The sequence below is a fragment of the Charadrius vociferus genome, unplaced genomic scaffold (assembly GCF_000708025.1).
Source record: "Charadrius vociferus isolate BGI_N301 unplaced genomic scaffold, ASM70802v2 scaffold529, whole genome shotgun sequence".
In the NCBI taxonomy this organism is placed as follows: Eukaryota; Metazoa; Chordata; class Aves; order Charadriiformes; family Charadriidae; genus Charadrius; species Charadrius vociferus.
Window position 1 is genome coordinate 3,088,714 of NW_009650172.1, and position 13,164 is coordinate 3,101,877.

Below are 13,164 nucleotides of genomic sequence, written 5' to 3' on the forward strand. Positions count from 1 at the left end.
AGAAAGCTTCTTTTGGAGATAAAGCCTTTCGCTGTCTTTATTGCTTTGAATCTTCCCCAAGCAGATAATGGCCAGGAGTTTCTATCTGAGGCGTTTCGTAGCTCTCACAATGTGTTATTTCCCCTCCACAAAAAACTCCCCTGGAAGTGGTTTGTCTGGTCACTGTCTACTCAGTGAAGTAGCTTTAACGCTAGCTTTGGAAACGGAACAATTTTATCTGCTGGGTGTGGGGTGAAGGGCAGCGAGGGATCGCTGTAAGGATGCTTCCATGGCTGCAGTCACTGTGTGCAGGGAAACCTCAGGCTTCATGTTTTTGATCGCACCACTCTCACCAGCTCCTCCTTCATTCTAAAGCAAACACCAAGGAGTGAAAAAGCCAATATGAATTAGGACCCCGAGTTTGGTGGCCTTTATACCAGCTATCTTTCCTCAGCCGCAAGCAAGAGCACGTTGTGCGTCTCTGAGCCACCTTCAGCTATGCTGTGGGGAGGGTTTGGTGCATGGGAGGAGAGGCCAACCTTAGCAATGCCATCGCTTCCCTGTCCGCCTTTTGAGACAGAGGGGACGGCTTGAGCCCTCCCTTTGCCTGTGCAGGGTCTGCCTCCCCTGCTGTCCTGCCCGCTAGGCTTTACATCAGCAGCTCCTATTAAAAACTGGGGATACACTTTGAGTTGAGGGGGTGGGGGCTGTTTAATGTTTGTTTGATATTTATTATTTTTTTTTAGAGAAAAGGAACAGTTATGGTAATTGTAAAATTTTAAAAGGTGTATCATAGTTGTATGAAGTTACCTCCTCAGGACTTCAATTCTCCAGCTCTCCAGTTCAATCCCTGCTCTTTGGCTAGTCTCAGATCTGTTCGCGAATGTTTCTGTAGGACCAGACTGGGTAGCGCAGTGTTGCTGGCAGTCAGTCACATAGCAGCGCCGCTGGTCTCGGTGGAGGCATTGATTCCTGTTTTCTAATGGCTTGGTTTGGATGCATCTGTTCGATCCACATTGTTCCTTACGTCTCTGGTAACCTTCTAAAAACAGAGATCAATGGAGGAGTTTAGAATGATCTATTTTTCATTATTATTATTTCTACATACTGCATAGTGTATTAGTAAACTATATATAATCTAAAGGACCTTAAAATGAGCATCTCAGAGTCTAACCATCATGAATGGGACTTTGTATCCATACCTTAGCATTTTTCGTTACCTGATGTAATGCTATTCTAGATGGTACCTGTTTGTAGTCCGGCCAGGTGTAGCTCTTCGCAGGTCGCTGGTGGTACGTACTGGACTAGTTCAGTCACCAGCTGTGCAAAGTTAGGTGAATTTTATAGGATAAATGTTGAACTTCACAAAATTAACAGTATCTTTTTTAGCTTAAAACTTTGAAAAGGACCGTTCAAAATTCTTGCGGTGTTACAGAGCTGGGGAGCATTTGTCACAATCCACGTTCTACCACAAATCTCCCTTCATACTCCACCCTTCAGAGCTAATTAATTGTACAGTCTTTGTGCTGGGTAGATGAAGTCAGGAAGCAACAGTATTTAAGTGTTTTCTTGGAGACCACAAAATGAGAGAAATGTATATGACTGGTTCTTCAAAAAAAATACTTAAACTTTTCCTTACAAGTTGCAAGTACTCCTGTTCAGATTATATACTTAGAAAAATACTGCTTTTTATTTACTTTGTACTTTGGAGAAACCAGCAATTATTTTTGATAGTTATTTGGGTTTTTGCCTTGTTTTAGTCTCCAGAATAAACAGCATCAAAAATACTGCTAACCACTGTAGTGCACTTTCATTTTTATCTGCAACTGTTTCTTGGGGTTTATTTGGCTTACGCAAATCTGTCAGAAAAGAAAAGGTAGAATGATACCACTGGTGATGTTACATGGCAAGTATTTCCATGACCTTGAGCTGAAATGCTTTCACAGTTCATACTTGGCTTTGTTTTTCTCCAGCTTTGCTTCCCCAATCTAATTTTATCTCCAAAAGTGTTTGCCATGGCTGTTTGCCGTGCTGGGAAGTGTTGTACCATATGTTCGCATTTCTTCCAGTGTTTTTGTCTGCACTTGAGGCTAGTCCAACTTGTAGTACACAGACGAATTCCTTTGATCATTTTTCTGGTGTTTGGGATCTCAGGTGCTGTCAGTATGTGTCTGCTGACACCTATCTACGCTATGTAAATAATCTCAACTTGTTCTTGTTATTGCTGAACACGTACTTGTTATAGAAGTGTATGTCTGCAATCTGGCATGAAAGTCGTCTCACAGAGGTTAGAGCAGCAGTTATTGGGCTTGTGGCGAGCTTTTAATCTTGTTAATGATAATTACTTTTTTTCTTTGTACGCGCTTCAAACTTGGTTCTGAAAGTTTGTTCTACAAAGTAACGCTGAAGCCTTGTCATGAGAAAAGAGGTGCTTTCTTTTTTCAAAATGGACTTTGCTCTGGGTATCTGAAGGATTTTTCAACATTAGCAAGCCATTAAAAAGGGAGGAATACAAAGAATTATATATAAAAAAAATACAAGTAGGACATGTGCTGCATTTGATGGTGCTTCAAAAAATTGCACAGCATGGGTAGTGCAGATTACCAAATGAAAGTGCTTTTTGTTTTAATTGTATTTTGGGGGGTTATTTCTGATTTTTAACCATTAAAGGACACAGAAAGACCGAGTTGGTCCCCTCTGCTTTTCACCATGATGTAGAGTACTTCAGTGATTTTATTTGCTTTAGAGAATCCAGTCAAACCTGTCATCACAGGAGAGATTGGAGGATAATGGGAACTTCTGTGTGAGTACAAGGGCAGCCCTTTGACCGTGGTCAGCTCTGTTAACATCTACACAGCCTTTTCCAGACACAAGCAGGAGTTCCCTCCGCCTCGCCCAGAGCCAGCTGGGGGCTCAGCGGCTGCATGGGTCCAGATGACTCAGAAGCAGCTCATGTTTGTCTACAAAAGTCATGCAGAAACTGAGCCTTATGCCAAATCCGGTCTGCCCTTTTTCTTCCAAGCTCGTTTGCCGGTGCCTGCAATCGCCCAGCCATCCCCTCCGCTCCCATGGGGGGATGGGATGGCAGCACATCCTCACTCTTAGCACCACTTTCTTTTACAAGCCTCACTCCTGTAGTATTTAAGCATCTCGTGGTCTTTCGAAAGGTATTACAGCAAACCTCGGAGCCGTTCTCCTTCCTCACAACCGCGACTCTGCTTTTGCAAGGCTCAGATTTCAAAGGCAGAATCTGCCACTTCTCCTCCTGCTAAACGGCACCACCACGGTGCTGCTCCTGGGGTTGTGCCTGGCATAAAGGGCAAACCTTCCCCGCGCTGACCATTGCCGCAATCTGCAGGGCATTTTGGCAAACACCACGTAGACGCAAGCTAATGCCCCGCTGGATGTCCCCCGTGGGCTCGGAAACACATACGGTCTGCATTATGGGAGATGAATGAGCTGGTCCTAATTGAATTTGTATGTGGCATGTCATACAGCGGTTCCCCTTCCCTCCTCCTCCCTTCCTCCCTTCCTCCGCAAATGAAACGTGTTCAGACCGTCTGAAAAATGGTGCGTAAGAAATAACTCTTTAGTTAAAGGAGCGTTAAAAAATAACTTTGATATATGTTAATTACCAATTTTATTTAATAGCATATTGAATGTTATAGCATTTATAAACAAAAGACAATCATAAAGCATTATTCTGACTGTTAATTAACTCTATTTATTCTCCAGATTAGTTTTTAAATATGCCCTCTAGATGCCACTTGATACTAATTAACAGAGTTACATTATTATCTCTATACAAAAGCATTTTTAATTAAATCTAAAGCAATTTAAATTAGCATAAGTTTTAACAGAAATTAAACTCTGGTCAGATGCTTAATTTAGCTTTATAAGACAACATCTGATGACATGCCAGTGTCAGTTCTCCCAAGGGCCTTGACATCTTTTTTGGAGATTATTTTTTGAAGTTTGTTTTCAGGGAAACTTGCCAATATACTCTGGTGTTTAATATTTATGATGGATTTAACCAATATTTTTTTTTTAAGACTAAATATTGATGGGAATCCACATGGATTGCAGTGAGCTGAGATAAAAAACGCGAAAGACGCGTTCCTGCAGCTTACAGGCTTTTGCAGTCCCTGGGTTTGAGTGGTGGAGGACGCTTTGTGTGGGAGGTAGGATTGCATGTGCTGGATGCTGTCCCGTTACACATCAACCACGCTTTTTAACCACTCTTAAGATTACCATTTTGCTTGGCAGAAAGGATAGGATTAACCAAAAAACCGCAAGGTCCCTTTTCTGTAATAGAAGATATAGGAATTGCTCCCAAAGTGTTCCTACTGGGGGTCCCTAGAAAATGTGCCTCTCACTTAGACATTTATACTACCGTAGCATAAGCTTTTCTTCTAATATAGCCTAACGATAAAAATTTGGCTAAAGCCTCTCCCTGTGGCAAACCCTAACTAAAACAGCTGTATTTAGGGTGAGGTGGGATGGCTTCCACCTCCTTCCAGCTCCTGCAGGAGCTTCTCTGCAGGAGGGGTGTCACCCACCCACCACTCATTGCCGTCCTCCCCACACCACCATGGTGGGCCATAACCTACCTTTGATCTCGCCAACCTTTTGCATCTCCTCCCTTCAAATAATTAGCCACTAGCTCCATTTCTACCTTGTAGCTTTTTTCCACCATAGCGTGTTCCCTCTGGGAGATGAACTGTGGGGGAGCGTGCAAACGCTGGCCACAGGTTAGACTTTCAGAAACGTTCATTTGGGAGCGGTATTTTGTTCTAGTTTCTCTGCAGCTGCCTGGGAATGCACCTGACAGGAGGCGTCAGCTCCTGAAATGTTATTGCAAATTTATTAATAAGTTTGGAGTCATTAATTCCCAGGCACATTTCTAGCGTTTTATTTCTGAGCTATATATTAAGGACTTCAGAGGTTTTAGTGGAGGAACACCACCGATAAAAGTAACGTAGCCCAAGCTTATAGTTAACAAGATCATGGCATAATTGTCTCGTAAAAAGCTCTTTTAAACGGGAGGGGTTTGGTTGGGGTTTTCTGTTGTCGCGGGCAACAAGTATAACCTGTTCTGTAGTTGTACAGAATACAAAGTGGCGGGGTTTACTACCCATGGAAGGGTTAAAAAAGTATTTGCAGTGTCCTTCATTTTGGACAAGAGGAGAACGCGATTTAGTGTGAACGTGGTGAACTAGCATGTCCGTGTCAGCTGGCCCAGCTGGCCCGAAAGCTTCATACAGACGTTTTCAGGGAGCCTTCTAGTAGCCTGATCTGGGAGAGCTGTGGCTGCAGCGCCAGCCCAGTTAAAGGGCTTTGCTCGCATTTCCTCAGTATTACCATTTTAGTAGCTTCTTGGCGTGTCCCCTCTAGCTTGCGTTCGCTGCAATGTTTACAGCAGAGTAACTTCAATGCGTGCAAGAGTAGTTATATGTCATGAAAATAATCCACAAGGCCCTTTGCCTGCTGCCGGTCATTTCCGAGGGTGGTGTAAGATAGAAGTTTAACAGCTTCCAGGAATTACCACCCATTTTTGCTGCGTGCATCCTTCTTCAGAAGCGATTGCTTATGGGCCGGAATGTGCACGGTTGCCCTTTAGAGCAGTCATTATGATTTCAAAACGGCATTGTGCTGATTTGTTTGTGGCAGAGGGAAAAACTTTTGTAGCCAAGTGTTGAAATCAGGCCCGATCCAGAGAAAACAGAGCTTTCGGACCTCGCCATTGAGTCTGCTGCAACTTTACACCTAGGGATAAATGCCAAGCTTGAACTTTGTACTGTGGATTTTGTACGTTTTCCCATAAAATGTGTCCTTACTAAAGGTCTGTAAATAGCTTTTTCAAAGGAGAAATGGTGCTACAAGACTCATTTCTTAGCAAATTGAAACATTTTTCCTACTATAATCCTTTTTCTTTCCAAAGGCAGCAGTGAGAAAGTTGTTTCTATCTTAAAGATGGCTCGGTGCTGCTGTGGTCCCTCGCTGGGGTACCTTGCTGTGCTTCTGGAAGCAAACACCATACCATCAGCCTGGAGTCAGAGGCTTTTCCCATTTCTTCCAGTTGCAAATGAGCTCCTCCTTGCTCAGGCTGCTTCAAAGGCACCTGGAGGCAGCAGAGCTCCCTTCTGCGCTCTTGGCAGGAGAAATGAGCGTGCCACGACCGTACTGCTCACAGGGCTTGGACAGGCACTTGACCTTGTGCTGAAGATGTATGAACTTCTTTAGGAAGCAGCTACGAATATTCACTACACATTCCCTATAGGTAATTAAGCCATAATACTGATGCAGCCCGAGAGCAGTTGCCAAGCTGTCGTGTAGTCATTGGTCCTGCAGAAAAGGGACAGAGAATAAAATGAGGAAAGTAGGAAAATGGGCTGACAAATGAAGATACCAGGTTTTAGCACTAGCAAGACTGGAAACAGCCTCCACTGTCTGTAGCATCCAGTCATGGCGTTGGAGTTTCATCAAATTTCTTAGCACTCATCACAAAGCTATGGTGCTGGGAAAAAAATACCTTTGACAAAATTAAAGAGCAGCAGGGAAAAAAAAAAGTTTCCTATCAGTGATTAAAGCCGCAAGAAAATTCTTTTTTGCTCTCAGTTAGGAACTGCGCTATTGCCGTATCAACGTAAAAGTCAAGTGTGAAAAAGTATTTAATCTGTAATCAGCAGTGACAAAGAATTAAAAAACTATACAGAAAAAAAATTATTTGGTTGAATTGGGTAATTGGGTGGGGTTTTTTCACCAGAGGCTGGGAAGGGTTTTCTGGATGCTTTCTTCCAAATAAAGTTTTTTTCCCACTGTATAAGGGAAGAAATTAAAATGACCGGATCTGGTGCAAACATACAATTCTTGAATGAATACTTCTGATTGCTTTGCTGCCTTGAGGGCAATAGGTGTAGACACTGTTGTCCATTCTTTTTAATGTCAAATTCAAATAACATTGCCCTCCTTTTTCAAAACCAGCTCACCCAGATTGTAAACTTGCCTTTTGTTGGAGGGAACAATGTGTGTCGGGAGGGAGATGTACTGAGAAGTTTTCCTTGTGTTTGCTTTTGCTTCAAAGTACATTCCAGGCAAAAAGGACAGCGTTTATGTAAAGCATGTAGGCTTCTAGTCCAGGCTGAAATGTGTGTTCAGATTGCGTTACGTTAATCCTGTTTAAGGAAAAAGAAGAATCATCCACCATCAGATTAATATTGATTAAATGTCACAAGGATTATGAAAGAAACATATTGTACACTTGCCAAACACTGAAATCAAGTTTAAAAGTGTGGCAGATTTATATTTTATTTCCTAAGTGTCTTCCCCAGCCTTCACAACCTGATCTGTTTGAAGCTCACATAATATTCTCCTTGATAAATTTCCACTGTGTATTCCTACTTCAGATGCTCTCCTGAATTTCTTTGCAACTTTGCACAAGAATGCCAAGAAGAGCTTCAGAGGAATTCAGTGATGACATTGCTATTGTTGAGCCGCAGCAGAAGTGTTGATGGACCCCAGAATTAGTCAAGAAGGAAATATCTAGAGGTCAGCATAAGCTGTAGCAACGTTTCTTTGTATTTCTTTTCTCAGTTTGGATGCAAGCCCTTCTGTTCTTTTCAGTTATTCCCTTTGTATTTCTCAGACATTCACCCTCTGAAGCTAGGCTGTAGAAGATCAACGTGTGCCTACAGACATACATACGCATTCATTGCCCTTCTTTGGACACGCTCCAGCACCTCAATGTCTTCCTTGTAGTGAGGGGCCCAAAACTGAACACAGTATTCGAGGTGCGGTCTCACCAGTGCCGAGTACAGGGGGACGATCACTGCCCTAGCCCCACTGGCCACACTATTCCTGATACAAGCCAGGATGCTGTTGCCTTCTTGGCCACCTGGGCACGCTGCTGGCTCATACTCAACAGGCTGTCGACCAACAATCCCAGGTGCTTTTCTGCCGGGCAACTTTCCAGCCACTCTTTCTCAAGTCTGTAACACTGCATAGGGTTGTTGTGACTGAAGTGCAGGACCCAACACGGCCTTGTTGAACATCGCACGATTGGCCAAGTGATAAGCAATAGGACAAGAAGTAGCGGCCTCAAGTTGCACCAGGGGAGGTTTAGATTGGACATTGGGAAAAATTCCTTCACTGAAAGGGTTGTCAACCATTGGAACAAGCTGCCCAGGGAAGTGGTTGAGTCACCATCCCTGGGGGTATTTAAAAGACACATAGATGTGGTGCTGAGGGACATGGTTTAGTGGTGAACTTGGCAGTGCTAGGTTAATGGTTAGACTCGGTGATCTTTAAGGTCCTTTCCAATCTAAATGATTCTGTGATCACTAATGATCCACATGGTCATTTTGGAGCTTGGGGTTCATCTTATTGTTTGCAAGTTTTTTAGCTTAAAACCAGACTCCATTTATTTCTGGGAACTATGAGTCAGATAACAGCTTCTCCTCCACCCAGTGGAGCTGGTGGTGCTGGAGTCACAAGGAGTTCCTGTTTGGACTAACTCAACCACAGCCCAGTGCCTAAGGGTTGACTCACTCCCCATGTGCATACAGGGCCAAGACCAAAACCTAAAAGATTCTAAATAATTTATATTACATTTTTATTGTAACCACCTTTGTTGATGCTGCGCATGATCTCATTACATAGATTGCCCTTAAATGAACAACTCCCCAACACTTTGACAACAAAGGTAAGCAGACAGACAGACCTTTGCAATGAACTATTTTTATAGTATCCTAGAAAGCATCATGAATGAAGCTTTATGGCTTTTGTTCAGTGCACTGGCTTAACCTCACCAGGCTATTATTGTTGGGCCCTGAAATGGAGCTCTTATTGATTTCAGATTTGATGGGATTCGGGGCGAGTAACAGCAATTACTATGTTCATCCATTTAAAAACATAAATTAAGGATGAATAAGGCTTTTAAAGCTAGGAATTAAAAGAAGCGGGCACAAATCTTTTCTACCTATACTGTATTGGATTTACTTCCTGGACGTCTGTTTGCACAGACACCTTTCTGAGACTGTCACATATTACTCTGATGAGACGTACAGAGAAGAGGACGTCGTCAGACGGGTGTTTTCATGAACAAATTGCTGAATACGTCCTGATCAATAATAGCGGGAATAGAGGTAGTTTATGGATATCACTAGCACGCCATACATTGCCTCGTGACTTTAGCTAGAAAAAAATCATAGCAAATCCTTCTCCTTCTCCCTTCATTTGCACAGTATTACATTAAGGCAGAGCACTAAAGAGAAGACATGCTTAAACCAACTTCATGACCAAGTTCATCACAGGGCTCTGAGACCCCAATTTCATTATAGAGCAGTGACATACAACACTAAAGGTGTATTGTGGGTCTGGAATTATTACTAAAAGAATACACAGGGTGGGAAAGAAATGTGTTGTCTAGAAAGAAAAGGAAAAGGAAAGTGGGGAATAGCTAACCAGGTGCATCTGCACCTGAGCGGAAACTTGATTTCTCTCCTTCGTGTTCTGCTCACCCCCAAGTGCTGTTCAGCTGATTGCCACCTACCCTTGACAGCAGGAGCATCAATCATTAGTCTAAAAATACGTTTCCTCTCATTGCATTTGAGCTCTTCTTCTCTCCCTTCCAGCTGATAGCAGTAGAAGCCTAGAGCAAGTTTTGTGCAGAGGGAGTGGTATGTCATCAGTATCTTGCCACGATGGCTGGAGCCCAGTTCTGGCCAGAGGGAGCAGGGACGGCCCGTGCCTTTGCACCAGGGAAGGTGCCGGGACAGTGTCGTTGCAGCTCAGGTGCTTTTGCAGCACACAGGGAAAGGAAGAGGCAGCGTGGAAAGCTGAACTGTTGATGCCCACTCTCCTCTGGTTGGATTTGTTGCTGGTTAAGAGGATGTACGTTCCAGCTGAGATTTGTTCCTTTCTTGGGGCATTTGTAACTCCTCTCTGCTCTGCGGAGTCGCTGGCATCCAGCCAGCGTTGAGCTCACACCAGAGCCTTTGCCTCGGTGAGGGGTTAGTAATCTCCCAGTCTTTTCTCACAAAGCTAATGAGATTAATCAACCAAGTCCACATCTGGATGAAGCGGGCTGATGCTCCAAAAGGCACTCTTCAACAGGAGAATGGCAGACCAACCTGCACGTACAGAACATGATGCTTCTGCTTTGTTTCAGTGTGAAACTGGGATCAAAAAATGCCTTGTTTTATGCTACATCTTGGATTCATGTCATCGACCAAGATGATTGCCAAACGCCCAGCCCACTGGCTCTTTTTGTTGCTTCCATGTTGGAAACAGCAAGGACAGGTTGCTGTGCCGGGCACGTGCTTTGCAGCAAGAAAGGACAGTGTCTCCCTGTACAAGAGCTGGGGCTGTTCAGAAAATTCAACAGAGCAGTGGCACTGGAGGCTCCTACGACAGATGTAAAATGGGAAGAGGGAGGTGAAAGGAGGTCCGGAAGCTGGATGTAGCTCCAGCAGCTCACTTGCAGTGGTCCAAACTGCAACCAGAATTGTCTCCTGGATGTGGCTGGCAGTAGGCTTCTAAGAAACCACTAGTGCCAGAGAAAATGCAAACTCTCATTTGGCAGACTTGTTCTCATGCAGTCTTTCTTCTGAGTCTCAAAAGAAAGAAGAGAAAGAAACAAAACAAAACAAAAAATCCCCAAACCCTTGAACTGAACCATAAATGTTCCCTTGCCGTAGGACTCTTGATCTTTGTGCTTGCATGAAGGGAAGGGGTCTTTGACATTTGTGCCCCGACACCTTATGCACTAGAAGGGAAAAAAAAAAACATTCTTTGAGTGAATCTTTATGGTGATTCAAAACACTTTAGGTAGATCCTGTCATATGCTTTATAAGTTCCTGACTGATTGTGTGGAATTAAGTTATTGGGCAGAGAACCAGCTAATGGAAACACATGGATGAAATCATTTTTGAGGGACATTAAATGGAACTTAAAATAAAGCTGAAATGGCTTTATGGATTTTTCAGTCAAACTGTTTATGAACATTTATCGGTGGTAAATTACACAGTGTCAGAAGAGGGAATCAGTAGGTATGGCTTAGGTATGGCTTTTAATAGAAGTTGGTCTGATATAATACTGTGGGAAAGAATAATTTGTTGCCTAGGGATGTATGGTATAGTATGTTTAAATACAAATTATATGATTGTGTTCTCCTAACTGTCTTTGGCTGTTTGCAGGTAAGTTACCCTTAGCAGCTGCAGAGAGTCTCATAAGATGAAAAAAAATACTTTCAGTACTTTGCAATGAAATAGAAATTTTGTATTATGCATTTTCCATGGTAGATAGAAAATGTTTTAATAACAGATAATTCAGGAAGCAGAAGCTGTGTTGCACAATAATAAATTTAACTTACATTTGCTTTATACTTGGTAAAGGGAGAAGAGGGATATAGTAGCTTTGATCGAGAAGGGAGATCATAGCAGCTAATTCTTGAACTGTTGGTGCTGTACATTAATACCATTTGCCAAAACTCATCATCCCTCAGGTAGAGAACAGTGAAAATAAGACTAGGGGAGTGCAAGACTAGAAAGCGCTTTCTGGTCCTGCAAATCGTGTCCCCTGGTTTTGAGACCCCACATCTTATAGTCATGAATTTATCAAATCTGTTAGATTACCTGTCCCATCTAACTGAAAAACTGTTCCCATTTTGGTCCTCTTTTGGCTAGAAAACACTTACTTTTCTTCCCAAATATATTTGGGACCAGTTTATTGCCACTTGCTCTCATGTCAACATTAGCCTAGAGCCAGTAGTTCTTTTTCCTTCATAGTATTTATCCTCCTAGTGTATTTACGCACGGTATTCCTATCCTTCCTTAGCCATCATGCTGCTAAGCCAAAAAGCCAAGTCCTTCCAATCTTCTTTTGTAGGACAGACGTTTTATGTTTGTGCAGTATTTCCTCTCTGTACACTTTCCTCACTGGGGATGAGCTGGGGGCTATGTAATAGTTCAAGGATTCACTGATGATTCTTAAAATAATGTGATTTTTTTCATGTTCCTGTTAGACTTGCCTCTTGCCTTTTGGTTTAGTGTCACGTTTGCCTTCCCTTTGGCCCTGTCCCACTGCCGTGAATCATGAGTACCTCTCAGCCTTTATGTAGGGCCGTTCCCATCCTGCAAGCATCCAGCACGGAGAAAAATTTTTTACTACTTTCTAAGCAAATGACATTGGACTTCATATTTTTAAATTTCACCCTCTCTCACTTCTGCCACTCCCTGAGGTCAAACATCTGTTTCTCCATGACATCCCAGTTCTCCTCTGCATCACCAGAATAACCCAATTCAGTGTCAACAGCACATTTCCCTCAAACTTTCCTTCTTTTTTTGCCAAAGCCTGTAGCAAAACCACTAAATGAGGTCACTTCCTCCAGCCTAAGGCCTTCACTTTCAACGCAGTCCAACATTGATGCTGTCACAGCTTGGCTGGGGACTTCCATAGTGGCCAAGAGCCAGACTGACACAAATATCCAGTGTCGTTGAGTCTGTCCAAGGCAGTCGTTTCCGTTGGGATGCACTGCGGGAGCTGCCGATCGCCCAGGCAGAGACCAAGACTCTTCAGCGTGGAAGAGAGAGGGCTGGTGGGAGTGGGCACATTTGCAGTCCATAAAATTTCCAGTAGCACAGAAAGAAGTGGGTGGTTATTTACCGTTTTTCACAGTCCAAGGCAGAACAAGCATCCAGTGACATCATCAGGCAGCAGGTTGAAATCAAAGGAAGAACTTCTCCAGGGTACTTAATTCACCGGTGAGCCCTCTGCTACAGAAATGGGGACACTTCAAATGGTAATTAGGTGAGGTGAGGAAAGATTATCAGTGTCTCTCCTGTGACTGGATGACAGTGCCAGCTCAAGGAGTCCCTCAGCTGCTGACAGCCAGAGTTAAGGGAGGGGTGTCTCAGTCCTGGCCCCTCAGCATCCCCTCGTGGCTGATGATCTACTCAGTGACAGGGACAGGTGGCCCTTTGGGAGATCTTGAGTTCTTAAAACAGAATAATAAGAAATGATATTGTCAAGGCAGGTAGCCTTATAAAGGCAGGGAGCATTCACTTCTAATTCATATCAAAGGAGAGAAACAGAAGGATTTGGAAATCTCATTCCTGTTCCCAGTGCATAAGGGACTCTTCCATGGATCTGGGAATAAAGAAGACAGGAAAAGGGATTTTAAAAACT

The 13,164-nt window shown here is 43.3% G+C and overlaps 1 protein-coding gene across 1 annotated transcript in view; it reads left to right on the forward strand.

Annotated features, from left to right (window-relative positions):
- The window catches only part of SGCD (sarcoglycan, delta (35kDa dystrophin-associated glycoprotein)), a 179,509-nt gene that overhangs the window by 163,771 nt on the left and 2,574 nt on the right, over positions 1–13,164 (forward strand). The gene's annotated exons all lie outside the window — the stretch shown is intronic.